At 68.7% G+C, this 15,000-nt stretch overlaps 2 protein-coding genes across 2 annotated transcripts in view; both read left to right on the forward strand.

The window, feature by feature from the left end:
- Positions 1-15,000, forward strand: part of LOC142245710 (ATP-binding cassette sub-family B member 10, mitochondrial-like) — a 61,037-nt gene that overhangs the window by 18,542 nt on the left and 27,495 nt on the right. The gene's annotated exons all lie outside the window — the stretch shown is intronic.
- The window catches only part of LOC142245759 (ATP-binding cassette sub-family B member 10, mitochondrial-like), a 34,598-nt gene that overhangs the window by 9,121 nt on the left and 10,477 nt on the right, over positions 1-15,000 (forward strand). The gene's annotated exons all lie outside the window — the stretch shown is intronic.

The following is a 15,000-nucleotide window of genomic DNA, read 5'->3' on the forward strand; positions in this document are numbered from 1 at the left end:
GGGAGGAGGGCCGGAGAAGGGGAGGCTGACGGGTACTGTGCTGGGGAGGAGGCCGGAGAAGGGGAGGCTGACGGGTACTGTGCTGGGGAGGAGGCCGGGAGAAGGGGGAGGCTGACGGGTACTGTGCTGGGGAGGAGAGCCGGAGAAGGGAGGCTGACGGGTACTGTGCTGGGGAGGAGGCCGGAGAAGGGGAGGCTGACGGGTACTGTGCTGGGGAGGAGGCCGGAGAAGGGGAGGCTGACGGGTACTGTGCTGGGGAGGAGGCCGGAGAAGGGGAGGCTGACGGGTACTGTGCTGGGGAGGAGGCGGAGAAGGGGAGGCTGACGGGTACTGTGCTGGGGAGGAGGCCGGAGAAGGGAGGCTGACGGGTACTGTGCTGGGGAGGAGGCCGGAGAAGGGGAGGCTGACGGGTACTGTGCTGGGGAGGAGGCCGGAGAAGGGGAGGCTGACGGGTACTGTGCTGGGGAGGAGGCCGGAGAAGGGGAGGCTGACGGGTACTGTGCTGGGGAGGAGGCCGGAGAAGGGGAGGCTGACGGGTACTGTGCTGGGGAGGAGGCCGGAGAAGGGGAGGCTGACGGGTACTGTGCTGGGGAGGAGGCCGGAGAAGGGGAGGCTTGACGGGTACTGTGCTGGGGAGGAGGCCGGAGAAGGGGAGGCTGACGGGTACTGTGCTGGGGAGGAGGCCGGAGAAGGGAGGCTGACGGGTACTGTGCTGGGGAGGAGGCCGGAGAAGGGGAGGCTGACGGGTACTGTGCTGGGGAGGAGGCCGGAGAAGGGGAGGCTGACGGGTACTGTGCTGGGGAGGAGGCCGGAGAAGGGGAGGCTGACGGGTACTGTGCTGGGGAGGAGGCCGGAGAAGGGGAGGGCTGACGGGTACTGTGCTGGGGAGGAGGCCGGAGAAGGGGAGGCTGACGGGTACTGTGCTGGGGAGGAGGCCGGAGAAGGGGAGGCTGACGGGTACTGTGCTGGGGAGGAGGCCGGAGAAGGGGAGGCTGACGGGTACTGTGCTGGGGAGGAGGCCGGAGAAGGGGAGGCTGACGGGTACTGTGCTGGGGAGGAGGCCGGAGAAGGGGAGGCTGACGGGTACTGTGCTGGGGAGGAGGCCGGAGAAGGGGAGGCTGACGGGTACTGTGCTGGGGAGGAGGCCGGAGAAGGGGAGGCTGACGGGTACTGTGCTGGGGAGGAGGCCGGAGAAGGGGAGGCTGACGGGTACTGTGCTGGGGAGGAGGCCGGAGAAGGGGAGGCTGACGGGTACTGTGCTGGGGAGGAGGAGGAGGAGGCCGGAGAAGGGGAGGCTGACGGGTACTGTGCTGGGGAGCGAGGAGCGACGGAGGAGGCCAGAGAAGGGGAGGCTGACGGGTACTGTGCTGGGGAGGAGGAGGAGGAGGCCGGAGAAGGGGAGGCTGACGGGTACTGTGCTGGGGAGGAGGAGGAGGGAGGCCGGAGAAGGGGAGGCTGACGGGTACTGTGCTGGGGAGGAGGAGGAGGAGGAGGCCGAGAAGGGGAGGCTGACGGGTACTGTGCTGGGGAGGAGGCCGGAGAAGGGGAGGCTGACGGGTACTGTGCTGGGGAGGAGGCCGGAGAAGGGGAGGCTGACGGGTACTGTGCTGGGGAGGAGGAGGAGGAGGAGGAGGCCGGAGAAGGGGAGGCTGACGGGTACTGTGCTGGGGAGGGAGGAGGAGGAGGGCCGGAGAAGGGGAGGCTGACGGGTACTGTGCTGGGGGGAGGAGGAGGAGGAGGCCGGAGAAGGGGAGGCTGACGGGTACTGTGCTGGGGAGGAGGCCGGAGAAGGGGAGGCTGACGGGTACTGTGCTGGGAGGAGGAGGCCGGAGAAGGGGAGGCTGACGGGTACTGTGCTGGGGAGAGGAGGAGGAGGCCGGAGAAGGGGAGGCTGACGGGTACTGTGCTGGGAGGAGGAGGAGGAGGCCGGAGAAGGGGAGGCTGACGGGTACTGTGCTGGGAGGAGGAGGAGGAGGCCGGAGAAGGGGAGGCTGACGGGTACTGTGCTGGGGAGGAGGAGGAGGAGGCCGGAGAAGGGGAGGCTGACGGGTACTGTGCTGGGGAGGAGGAGGAGGAGCCGGAGAAGGGGAGGCTGACGGGTACTGTGCTGGGGAGGAGGAGGAGGAGGCCGGAGAAGGGGAGGCTGACGGGTACTGTGCTGGGGAGGAGGAGGAGGAGGCCGGAGAAGGGGAGGCTGACGGGTACTGTGCTGGGGAGGAGGAGGAGGAGGCCGGAGAAGGGGAGGCTGACGGGTACTGTGCTGGGGAGGAGGAGGAGGGAGGCCGGAGAAGGGGAGGCTGACGGGTACTGTGCTGGGGAGGAGGAGGAGGAGGCCGGAGAAGGGGAGGCTGACGGGTACTGTGCTGGGGAGGAGGAGGAGGAGGCCGGAGAAGGGGAGGCTGACGGGTACTGTGCTGGGGAGGAGGAGGAGGAGGCCGGAGAAGGGGAGGCTGACGGGTACTGTGCTGGGGAGGAGGAGGAGGAGGCCGGAGAAGGGGAGGCTGACGGGTACTGTGCTGGGGAGGAGGAGGAGGAGGCCGGAGAAGGGGAGGCTGACGGGTACTGTGCTGGGGGAGGAGGAGGAGGAGGAGGCCGGAGAAGGGGAGGCTGACGGGTACTGTGCTGGGGAGGAGGAGGAGGAGGCCGGAGAAGGGGAGGCTGACGGGTACTGTGCTGGGGAGGAGGAGGAGGAGGCCGGAGAAGGGGAGGCTGACGGGTACTGTGCTGGGGAGGAGGAGGAGGAGGCCGGAGAAGGGGAGGCTGACGGGTACTGTGCTGGGGAGGAGGAGGAGGAGGCCGGAGAAGGGGAGGCTGACGGGTACTGTGCTGGGGAGGAGGAGGAGGAGGGCCGGAGAAGGGGAGGCTGACGGGTACTGTGCTGGGGAGGAGGAGGAGGAGGCCGGAGAAGGGGAGGCTGACGGGTACTGTGCTGGGGAGGAGGAGGAGGAGGCCGGAGAAGGGGAGGCTGACGGGTACTGTGCTGGGGAGGAGGAGGAGGAGGCCGGAGAAGGGGAGGCTGACGGGTACTGTGCTGGGGAGGAGGAGGAGGAGGCCGGAGAAGGGGAGGCTGACGGGTACTGTGCTGGGGAGGAGGAGGAGGAGGCCGGAGAAGGGGAGGCTGACGGGTACTGTGCTGGGGAGGAGGAGGAGGAGGCCGGAGAAGGGGAGGCTGACGGGTACTGTGCTGGGGAGGAGGAGGAGGAGGCCGGAGAAGGGGAGGCTGACGGGTACTGTGCTGGGGAGGAGGAGGAGGAGGCCGGAGAAGGGGAGGCTGACGGGTACTGTGCTGGGGAGGAGGAGGAGGAGGCCGGAGAAGGGGAGGCTGACGGGTACTGTGCTGGGGAGGAGGAGGAGGAGGCCGGAGAAGGGGAGGCTGACGGGTACTGTGCTGGGGAGGAGGAGGAGGAGGCCGGAGAAGGGGAGGCTGACGGGTACTGTGCTGGGGAGGAGGAGGAGGAGCCGGAGAAGGGGAGGCTGACGGGTACTGTGCTGGGGAGGAGGAGGAGGAGGCCGGAGAAGGGGAGGCTGACGGGTACTGTGCTGGGGAGGAGGCGGAGGCCGGAGAAGGGGAGGCTGACGGGTACTGTGCTGGGGAGGAGGCGGAGGCCGGAGAAGGGGAGGCTGACGGGTACTGTGCTGGGGAGGAGGCGGAGGCCGGAGAAGGGGAGGCTGACGGGTACTGTGCTGGGGAGGAGGCGGAGGCCGGAGAAGGGGAGGCTGACGGGTACTGTGCTGGGGAGGAGGAGGAGGCCGGAGAAGGGGAGGCTGACGGGTACTGTGCTGGAGGAGGAGGAGGAGGCCGGAGAAGGGGAGGCTGACGGGTACTGTGCTGGGGAGGAGGAGGAGGCCGGAGAAGGGGAGGCTGACGGGTACTGTGCTGGGGAGGAGGAGGAGGCCGGAGAAGGGGAGGCTGACGGGTACTGTGCTGGGGAGGAGGAGGAGGCCGGAGAAGGGGAGGCTGACGGGTACTGTGCTGGGGAGGAGGAGGAGGCCGGAGAAGGGGAGGCTGACGGGTACTGTGCTGGGGAGGAGGAGGAGGCCGGAGAAGGGGAGGCTGACGGGTACTGTGCTGGGGAGGAGGAGGAGGCCGGAGAAGGGGAGGCTGACGGGTACTGTGCTGGGGAGGAGGAGGAGGCCGGAGAAGGGGAGGCTGACGGGTACTGTGCTGGGGAGGAGGAGGAGGCCGGAGAAGGGGAGGCTGACGGGTACTGTGCTGGGGAGGAGGAGAAGGAGGAGGCCGGAGAAGGGGAGGCTGACGGGTACTGTGCTGGGGAGGAGGAGGCCGGAGAAGGGGAGGCTGACGGGTACTGTGCTGGGGAGGAGGAGGAGGAGGCGGCCGGAGAAGGGGAGGCTGACGGGTACTGTGCTGGGGAGGAGGAGGCCGGAGAAGGGGAGGCTGACGGGTACTGTGCTGGGGAGGAGGAGGAGGAGGCGGCCGGAGAAGGGGAGGCTGACGGGTACAGTGCTGGGGAGGAGGAGGAGGAGGAGGAGGAGGCCGGAGAAGGGGAGGCTGACGGGTACTGTGCTGGGGAGGAGGAGGAGGCCGGAGAAGGGGAGGCTGACGGGTGCTGGGGAGGAGGAGGAGGAGGCCGGAGAAGGGGAGGCTGACGGGTACTGTGCTGGGGAGGAGGAGGCCGGAGAAGGGGAGGCTGACGGGTACTGTGCTGGGGAGGAGGAGGCCGGAGAAGGGGAGGCTGACGGGTACTGTGCTGGGGAGGAGGAGGAGGCCGGAGAAGGGGAGGCTGACGGGTACTGTGCTGAGGAGGAGGAGGCCGGAGAAGGGGAGGCTGACGGGTACTGTGCTGGGGAGGAGGAGGAGGAGGAGGAGGCCGGAGAAGGGGAGGCTGACGGGTACTGTGCTGGGGAGGAGGAGGAGGCCGGAGAGGGGAGGCTGACGGGTACTGTGCTGGGGGAGGAGGCCGGAGAAGGGGAGGCTGACGGGTACTGTGCTGGGGAGGAGGAGGAGGAGGAGGCCGGAGAAGGGGAGGCTGACGGGTACTGTGCTGGGGAGGAGGAGGCCGGAGAAGGGGAGGCTGACGGGTACTGTGCTGGGGAGGAGGAGAAGGAGGAGGCCGGAGAAAGGGAGGCTGACGGGTACTGTGCTGGGGAGGAGGAGGCCGGAGAAGGGGAGGCTGACGGGTACTGTGCTGGGGAGGAGGAGGAGGAGGCGGCCGGAGAAGGGGAGGCTGACGGGTACAGTGCTGGGGAGGAGGAGGAGGAGGAGGAGGCCGGAGAAGGGGAGGCTGACGGGTACTGTGCTGGGGAGGAGGAGGAGGCCGGAGAAGGGGAGGCTGACGGAGTGCTGGGGAGGAGGAGGAGGAGGCCGGAGAAGGGGAGGCTGACGGGTACTGTGCTGGGGGAGGAGGAGGCCGGAGAAGGGGAGGCTGACGGGTACTGTGCTGGGGAGGAGGAGGCCGGAGAAGGGGAGGCTGACGGGTACTGTGCTGGGGAGGAGGGAGGAGGCCGGAGAAGGGGAGGCTGACGGGTACTGTGCTGAGGAGGAGGAGGCCGGAGAAGGGGAGGCTGACGGGTACTGTGCTGGGGAGGAGGAGGAGGAGGAGGCCGGAGAAGGGGAGGCTGACGGGTACTGTGCTGGGGAGGAGGAGGAGGCCGGAGAAGGGGAGGCTGACGGGTACTGTGCTGGGGAGGAGGGCCGGAGAAGGGGAGGCTGACGGGTACTGTGCTGGGGGAGGAGGAGGAGGAGGAGGCCGGAGAAGGGGAGGCTGACGGGTACTGTGCTGGGGAGGAGGAGGCCGGAGAAGGGGAGGCTGACGGGTACTGTGCTGGGGAGGAGGAGAAGGAGGAGGCCGGAGAAGGGGAGGCTGACGGGTACTGTGCTGGGGAGGAGGAGGCCGGAGAAGGGGAGGCTGACGGGTACTGTGCTGGGGAGGAGGAGGAGGAGGAGGCCGGAGAAGGGGAGGCTGACGGGTACTGTGCTGGGGAGGAGGAGGAGGAGGAGGCCGGAGAAGGGGAGGCTGACGGGTACTGTGCTGGGGAGGAGGAGGAGGAGGAGGCCGGAGAAGGGGAGGCTGACGGGTACTGTGCTGGGAGAAGGAGGAGGCCGGAGAAGGGGAGGCTGACGGGTACTGTGCTGGGGAGAAGGAGGAGGCCGGAGAAGGGGAGGCTGACGGGTACTGTGCTGGGGTGGAGGAGGAGGAGGCCGGAGAAGGGGAGGCTGACGGGTACTGTGCTGGGGAGAAGGAGGAGGCCGGAGAAGGGGAGGCTGACGGGTACTGTGCTGGGGAGAAGGAGGAGGCCGGAGAAGGGGAGGCTGACGGGTACTGTGCTGGGGAGGAGGAGGAGGAGGCCGGAGAAGGGGAGGCTGACGGGTACTGTGCTGGGGAGGAGGAGGAGGAGGCCGGAGAAGGGGAGGCTGACGGGTACTGTGCTGGGGAGGAGGAGGAGGAGGAGGCGGCCGGAGAAGGGGAGGCTGACGGGTACTGTGCTGGGGGAGGAGGAGGCCGGAGAAGGGGAGGCTGACGGGTACTGTGCTGGGGAGGAGGAGGAGGAGGAGGCCGGAGAAGGGGAGGCTGACGGGTACTGTGCTGGGGAGGAGGAGGAGGCCGGAGAAGGGGAGGCTGACGGGTACTGTGCTGGGGAGGAGGCCGGAGAAGGGGAGGCTGACGGGTACTGTGCTGGGGAGAAGGAGGAGGCCGGAGAAGGGGAGGCTGACGGGTACTGTGCTGGGGAGGAGGAGGAGGCCGGAGAAGGGGAGGCTGACGGGTACTGTGCTGGGGAGAGGAGGAGGCCGGAGAAGGGGAGGCTGACGGGTACTGTGCTGGGGAGGAGGAGGCCGGAGAAGGGGAGGCTGACGGGTACTGTGCTGGGGAGGAGGAGGAGGCCGGAGAAGGGGAGGTTGACGGGTGCTGGGGAGGAGGAGGAGGAGGCCGGAGAAGGGGAGGCTGACGGGTTACTGTGCTGGGGAGGAGGAGGCCGGAGAAGGGGAGGCTGACGGGTACTGTGCTGGGGAGGAGGAGGAGGCCGGAGAAGGGGAGGCTGACGGGTACTGTGCTGAGGAGGAGGAGGCCGGAGAAGGGGAGGCTGACGGGTACTGTGCTGGGGGAGGAGGAGGCCGGAGAAGGGGAGGCTGACGGGTACTGTGCTGGGGAGGAGGAGGAGGAGGAGGCCGGAGAAGGGGAGGCTGACGGGTACTGTGCTGGGGAGGAGGAGGAGGAGGAGGCCGGAGAAGGGGAGGCTTACGGGTACTGTGCTGGGGAGGAGGCCGGAGAAGGGGAGGCTGACGGGTACTGTGCTGGGGAGAAGGAGGAGGCCGGAGAAGGGGAGGCTGACGGGTACTGTGCTGGGGAGGAGGAGGAGGAGGCCGGAGAAGGGGAGGCTGACGGGTACTGTGCTGGGGAGAAGGAGGAGGCCGGAGAAGGGGAGGCTGACGGGTACTGTGCTGGGGAGGAGGAGGAGGAGGCCGGAGAAGGGGAGGCTGACGGGTACTGTGCTGGGGAGGAGGAGGAGGAGGCCGGAGAAGGGGAGGCTGACGGGTACTGTGCTGGGGAGGAGGAGGAGGAGGAGGCGGCCGGAGAAGGGGAGGCTGACGGGTACTGTGCTGGGGAGGAGGAGGAGGAGGCCGGAGAAGGGGAGGCTGACGGGTACTGTGCTGGGAGGAGGAGGAGGAGGCCGGAGAAGGGGAGGCTGACGGGTACTGTGCTGGGGAGGAGGAGGAGGAGGCCGGAGAAGGGGAGGCTGACGGGTACTGTGCTGGGGAGGAGGAGGAGGAGGCCGGAGAAGGGGAGGCTGACGGGATACTGTGCTGGGGAGGAGGAGGAGGCCGGAGAAGGGGAGGCTGACGGGTACTGTGCTGGGGGAGGAGGAGGCCGGAGAAGGGGAGGCTGACGGGTACTGTGCTGGGGAGGAGGAGGAGGCCGGAGAAGGGGAGGCTGACGGGTACTGTGCTGGGGAGGAGGAGGAGGCCGGAGAAGGGGAGGCTGACGGGTACTGTGCTGGGGAGGAGGAGGAGGCCGGAGAAGGGGAGGCTGACGGGTACTGTGCTGGGGAGGAGGAGGAGGCCGGAGAAGGGGAGGCTGACGGGTACTGTGCTGGGGAGGAGGAAGGAGGCCGGAGAAAGGGGAGGCTGACGGGTACTGTGCTGGGGAGGAGGAGGAGGCCGGAGAAGGGGAGGCTGACGGGTACTGTGCTGGGGAGGAGGAGGAGGCCGGAGAAGGGGAGGCTGACGGGTACTGTGCTGGGGAGGAGGAGGAGGCCGGAGAAGGGGAGGCTGACGGGTACTGTGCTGGGGAGGAGGCCGGAGAAGGGGAGGCTGACGGGTACTGTGCTGGGGAGGAGGAGGCCGGAGAAGGGGAGGCTGACGGGTACTGTGCTGGGGAGGAGGAGGAGGAGGCCGGAGAAGGGGAGGCTGACGGGTACTGTGCTGGGGAGGAGGAGAAGGAGGAGGCCGGAGAAGGGGAGGCTGACGGGTACTGTGCTGGGGAGGAGGAGGCCGGAGAAGGGGGAGGCTGACGGGTACTGTGCTGGGGAGGAGGAGGAGGAGGAGGCGGCCGGAGAAGGGGAGGCTGACGGGTACAGTGCTGGGGAGGAGGAGGAGGAGGAGGAGGAGGCCGGAGAAGGGGAGGCTGACGGGTACTGTGCTGGGGAGGAGGAGGAGGCCGGAGAAGGGGAGGCTGACGGGTACTGTGCTGGGGAGGAGGAGGAGGAGGAGGCCGGAGAAGGGGAGGCTGACGGGTACTGTGCTGGGGAGGAGGAGGCCGGAGAAGGGGAGGCTGACGGGTACTGTGCTGGGGAGGAGGAGGCCGGAGAAGGGGAGGCTGACGGGTACTGTGCTGGGGGAGGAGGAGGCCGGAGAAGGGGAGGCTGACGGGTACTGTGCTGGGGAGGAGGAGGAGGCGGCCGGAGAAGGGGAGGCTGACGGGTACTGTGCTGGGGAGGAGGAGGAGGCGGCCGGAGAAGGGGAGGCTGACGGGTACTGTGCTGGGGAGGAGGAGGAGGCCGGAGAAGGGGAGGCTGACGGGTACTGTGCTGGGGAGGAGGAGGAGGCCGGAGAAGGGGAGGCTGACGGGTACTGTGCTGGGGAGGAGGAGGAGGCCGGAGAAGGGGAGGCTGACGGGTACTGTGCTGGGGAGGAGGAGGAGGAGGCCGGAGAAGGGGAGGCTGACGGGTACTGTGCTGGGGAGGAGGAGGAGGAGGAGGCCGGAGAAGGGGAGGCTGACGGGTACTGTGCTGGGGAGGAGGAGGAGGAGGAGGCCGGAGAAGGGGAGGCTTACGGGTACTGTGCTGGGGAGGAGGCCGGAGAAGGGGAGGCTGACGGGTACTGTGCTGGGGAGAAGGAGGAGGCCGGAGAAGGGGAGGCTGACGGGTACTGTGCTGGGGAGGAGGAGGAGGAGGCCGGAGAAGGGGAGGCTGACGGGTACTGTGCTGGGGAGAAGGAGGAGGCCGGAGAAGGGGAGGCTGACGGGTACTGTGCTGGGGAGGAGGAGGAGGAGGCCGGAGAAGGGGAGGCTGACGGGTACTGTGCTGGGGAGGAGGAGGAGGAGGCCGGAGAAGGGGAGGCTGACGGGTACTGTGCTGGGGAGGAGGAGGAGGAGGAGGCGGCCGGAGAAGGGGAGGCTGACGGGTACTGTGCTGGGGAGGAGGAGGAGGAGGCCGGAGAAGGGGAGGCTGACGGGTACTGTGCTGGGGAGGAGGAGGAGGAGGCCGGAGAAGGGGAGGCTGACGGGTACTGTGCTGGGGAGGAGGAGGAGGAGGCCGGAGAAGGGGAGGCTGACGGGTACTGTGCTGGGGAGGAGGAGGAGGAGGCCGGAGAAGGGGAGGCTGACGGATACTGTGCTGGGGAGGAGGAGGAGGCCGGAGAAGGGGAGGCTGACGGGTACTGTGCTGGGGAGGAGGAGGAGGAGGCCGGAGAAGGGGAGGCTGACGGGTACTGTGCTGGGGAGGAGGAGGAGGCCGGAGAAGGGGAGGCTGACGGGTACTGTGCTGGGGAGGAGGAGGAGGCCGGAGAAGGGGAGGCTGACGGGTACTGTGCTGGGGAGGAGGAGGAGGCCGGAGAAGGGGAGGCTGACGGGTACTGTGCTGGGGAGGAGGAGGAGGCCGGAGAAGGGGAGGCTGACGGGTACTGTGCTGGGGAGGAGAAGGAGGCCGGAGAAAGGGAGGCTGACGGGTACTGTGCTGGGGAGGAGGAGGAGGCCGGAGAAGGGGAGGCTGACGGGTACTGTGCTGGGGAGGAGGAGGAGGCCGGAGAAGGGGAGGCTGACGGGTACTGTGCTGGGGAGGAGGAGGAGGCCGGAGAAGGGGAGGCTGACGGGTACTGTGCTGGGGAGGAGGCCGGAGAAGGGGAGGCTGACGGGTACTGTGCTGGGGAGGAGGAGGCCGGAGAAGGGGAGGCTGACGGGTACTGTGCTGGGGAGGAGGAGGAGGAGGCCGGAGAAGGGGAGGCTGACGGGTACTGTGCTGGGGAGGAGGAGAAGGAGGAGGCCGGAGAAGGGGAGGCTGACGGGTACTGTGCTGGGGAGGAGGAGGCCGGAGAAGGGGAGGCTGACGGGTACTGTGCTGGGGAGGAGGAGGCCGGAGAAGGGGAGGCTGACGGGTACTGTGCTGGGGAGGAGGAGGAGGAGGAGGCGGCCGGAGAAGGGGAGGCTGACGGGTACAGTGCTGGGGAGGAGGAGGAGGAGGAGGAGGAGGAGGCCGGAGAAGGGGAGGCTGACGGGTACTGTGCTGGGGAGGAGGAGGAGGCCGGAGAAGGGGAGGCTGACGGGTACTGTGCTGGGGAGGAGGAGGAGGAGGAGGCCGGAGAAGGGGAGGCTGACGGGTACTGTGCTGGGGAGGAGGAGGCCGGAGAAGGGGAGGCTGACGGGTACTGTGCTGGGGAGGAGGAGGCCGGAGAAGGGGAGGCTGACGGGTACTGTGCTGGGGAGGAGGAGGAGGCGGCCGGAGAAGGGGAGGCTGACGGGTACTGTGCTGGGGAGGAGGAGGAGGCGGCCGGAGAAGGGGAGGCTGACGGGTACTGTGCTGGGGAGGAGGAGGAGGCCGGAGAAGGGGAGGCTGACGGGTACTGTGCTGGGGAGGAGGAGGAGGCCGGAGAAGGGGAGGCTGACGGGTACTGTGCTGGGGAGGAGGAGGAGGCCGGAGAAGGGGAGGCTGACGGGTACTGTGCTGGGGAGGAGGAGGAGGCCGGAGAAGGGGAGGCTGACGGGTACTGTGCTGGGGAGGAGGAGGAGGCCGGAGAAGGGGAGGCTGACGGGTACTGTGCTGGGGAGGAGGAGGAGGCCGGAGAAGGGGAGGCTGACGGGTACTGTGCTGGGGAGGAGGAGGAGGCCGGAGAAGGGGAGGCTGACGGGTACTGTGCTGGGGAGGAGGAGGAGGCCGGAGAAGGGGAGGCTGACGGGTACTGTGCTGGGGAGGAGGAGGAGGCCGGAGAAGGGGAGGCTGACGGGTACTGTGCTGGGGAGGAGGAGGCCGGAGAAGGGGAGGCTGACGGGTACTGTGCTGGGGAGGAGGAGGAGGAGGCCGGAGAAGGGGAGGCTGACGGGTACTGTGCTGGGGAGGAGGAGAAGGAGGAGGCCGGAGAAGGGGAGGCTGACGGGTACTGTGCTGGGGAGGAGGAGGCCGGAGACGGGGAGGCTGACGGGTACTGTGCTGGGGAGGAGGAGGCCGGAGAAGGGGAGGCTGACGGGTACTGTGCTGGGGAGGAGGAGGAGGAGGAGGCGGCCGGAGAAGGGGAGGCTGACGGGTACAGTGCTGGGGAGGAGGAGGAGGAGGAGGAGGAGGAGGCCGGAGAAGGGGAGGCTGACGGGTACTGTGCTGGGGAGGAGGAGGAGGCCGGAGAAGGGGAGGCTGACGGGTGCTGGGGAGGAGGAGGAGGAGGCCGGAGAAGGGGAGGCTGACGGGTACTGTGCTGGGGAGGAGGAGGCCGGAGAAGGAGGCTGACGGGTACTGTGCTGGGGAGGAGGAGGCCGGAGAAGGGGAGGCTGACGGGTACTGTGCTGGGGAGGAGGAGGCCGGAGAAGGGGAGGCTGACGGGTACTGTGCTGGGGAGGAGGAGGCCGGAGAAGGGGAGGCTGACGGGTACTGTGCTGGGGAGGAGGAGAAGGAGGAGGCCGGAGAAGGGGAGGCTGACGGGTACTGTGCTGGGGAGGAGGAGGCCGGAGAAGGGGAGGCTGACGGGTACTGTGCTGGGGAGGAGGAGGAGGAGGAGGCGGCCGGAGAAGGGGAGGCTGACGGGTACAGTGCTGGGGAGGAGGAGGAGGAGGAGGAGGCCGGAGAAGGGGAGGCTGACGGGTACTGTGCTGGGGAGGAGGAGGAGGCCGGAGAAGGGGAGGCTGATGGGTGCTGGGGAGGAGGAGGAGGAGGCCGGAGAAGGGGAGGCTGACGGGTACTGTGCTGGGGAGGAGGAGGCCGGAGAAGGGGAGGCTGACGGGTACTGTGCTGGGGAGGAGGAGGCCGGAGAAGGGGAGGCTGACGGGTACTGTGCTGGGGAGGAGGAGGCCGGAGAAGGGGAGGCTGACGGGTACTGTGCTGGGGAGGAGGAGGCCGGAGAAGGGGAGGCTGACGGGTACTGTGCTGGGGAGGAGGAGGCCGGAGAAGGGGAGGCTGACGGGTACTGTGCTGGGGAGGAGGAGGCCGGAGAAGGGGAGGCTGACGGGTACTGTGCTGGGGAGGAGGAGGAGGAGGCCGGAGAAGGGGAGGCTGACGGGTACTGTGCTGAGGAGGAGGAGGCCGGAGAAGGGGAGGCTGACGGGTACTGTGCTGGGGAGGAGGAGGCCGGAGAAGGGGAGGCTGACGGGTACTGTGCTGGGGAGGAGGAGGCCGGAGAAGGGGAGGCTGACGGGTACTGTGCTGGGGAGGAGGAGGCCGGAGAAGGGGAGGCTGACGGGTACTGTGCTGGGGAGGAGGAGGAGGCGGCCGGAGAAGGGGAGGCTGACGGGTACTGTGCTGGGGAGGAGGAGGAGGCGGCCGGAGAAGGGGAGGCTGACGGGTACTGTGCTGGGGAGGAGGAGGAGGCCGGAGAAGGGGAGGCTGACGGGTACTGTGCTGGGGAGGAGGAGGAGACCGGAGAAGGGGAGGCTGACGTGTACTGTGCTGGGGAGGAGGAGGCCGGAGAAGGGGAGGCTGACGTGTACTGTGCTGGGGAGGAGGAGGCCGGAGAAGGGGAGGCTGACGGGTACTGTGCTGGGGAGGAGGAGGCCGGAGAAGGGGAGGCTGACGGGTACTGTGCTGGGGAGGAGGAGGAGGAGGCCGGAGAAGGGGAGGCTGACGGGTACTGTGCTGGGGAGGAGGAGAAGGAGGAGGCCGGAGAAGGGGAGGCTGACGGGTACTGTGCTGGGGTGGAGGAGGCCGGAGAAGGGGAGGCTGACGGGTACTGTGCTGGGGAGGAGGAGGCCGGAGAAGGGGAGGCTGACGGGTACTGTGCTGGGGAGGAGGAGGAGGAGGAGGCGGCCGGAGAAGGGGAGGCTGACGGGTACAGTGCTGGGGAGGAGGCCGGAGAAGGGGAGGCTGACTGGTACTGTGCTGGGGAGGAGGAGGAGGCCGGAGAAGGGGAGGCTGACGGGTGCTGGGGAGGAGGAGGAGGAGGCCGGAGAAGGGGAGGCTGACGGGTACTGTGCTGGGGAGGAGGAGGCCGGAGAAGGGGAGGCTGACGGGTACTGTGCTGGGGAGGAGGAGGCCGGAGAAGGGGAGGCTGACGGGTACTGTGCTGGGGAGGAGGAGGAGGCCGGAGAAGGGGAGGCTGACGGGTACTGTGCTGGGGAGGAGGAGGCCGGAGAAGGGGAGGCTGACGGGTACTGTGCTGGGGAGGAGGAGGAGGCCGGAGAAGGGGAGGCTGACGGGTACTGTGCTGGGGAGGAGGAGGAGGTCGGAGAAGGGGAGGCTGACGGGTACTGTGCTGGGGAGGAGGAGGAGGCCGGAGAAGGGGAGGCTGACGGGTACTGTGCTGGGGAGGAGGAGGAGGAGGCCGGAGAAGGGGAGGCTGACGGGTACTGTGCTGGGGAGGAGGAGGAGGAGACCGGAGAAGGGGAGGCTGACGGGTACTGTGCTGGGGAGGAGGAGGAGGCCGGAGAAGGGGAGGCTGACGGGTACTGTGCTGGGGAGGAGGAGGAGGCCGGAGAAGGGGAGGCTGACGGGTACTGTGCTGGGGAGGAGGAGGAGGAGGCCGGAGAAGGGGAGGCTGACGGGTACTGTGCTGGGGAGGAGGAGGAGGAGGCCGGAGAAGGGGAGGCTGACGGGTACTGTGCTGGGGAGGAGGAGGAGGCCGGAGAAGGGGAGGCTGACGGGTACTGTGCTGGGGAGGAGGAGGAGGCCGGAGAAGGGGAGGCTGACGGGTACTGTGCTGGGGAGGAGGAGGAGGCCGGAGAAGGGGAGGCTGACGGGTACTGTGCTGGGGAGGAGGAGGAGGAGGCCGGAGAAGGGGAGGCTGACGGGTACTGTGCTGGGGAGGAGGAGGAGGCCGGAGAAGGGGAGGCTGACGGGTACTGTGCTGGGGAGGAGGAGGAGGCCGGAGAAGGGGAGGCTGACGCGTACTGTGCTGGGGAGGAGGAGGAGGCCGGAGAAGGGGAGGCTGACGGGTACTGTGCTGGGGAGGAGGAGGAGGCCGGAGAAGGGGAGGCTGACGGGTACTGTGCTGGGGAGGAGGAGGAGGCCGGAGAAGGGGAGGCTGACGGGTACTGTGCTGGGGAGGAGGAGGAGGCCGGAGAAGGGGAGGCTGACGGGTACTGTGCTGGGGAGGAGGAGGAGGCCGGAGAAGGGGAGGCTGACGGGTACTGTGCTGGGGAGGAGGAGGAGGCCGGAGAAGGGGAGGCTGACGGGTACTGTGCTGAGGAGGAGGAGGAGGCCGGAGAAGGGGAGGCTGACGGGTACTGTGCTGGGGAGGAGGAGGAGGCCGGAGAAGGGGAGGCTGACGGGTACTGTGCTGGGGAGGAGGAGGAGGCCGGAGAAGGGGAGGCTGACGGGTACTGTGCTGGGGAGGAGGAGGAGGCCGGAGAAGGGGAGGCTGACGGGTACTGTGCTGGGGAGGAGGAGGAGGCCGGAGAAGGGGAGGCTGAC

Source organism: Anomaloglossus baeobatrachus, chromosome 7 (genome assembly GCF_048569485.1).
Source record: "Anomaloglossus baeobatrachus isolate aAnoBae1 chromosome 7, aAnoBae1.hap1, whole genome shotgun sequence".
Taxonomy (NCBI): Eukaryota; Metazoa; Chordata; class Amphibia; order Anura; family Aromobatidae; genus Anomaloglossus; species Anomaloglossus baeobatrachus.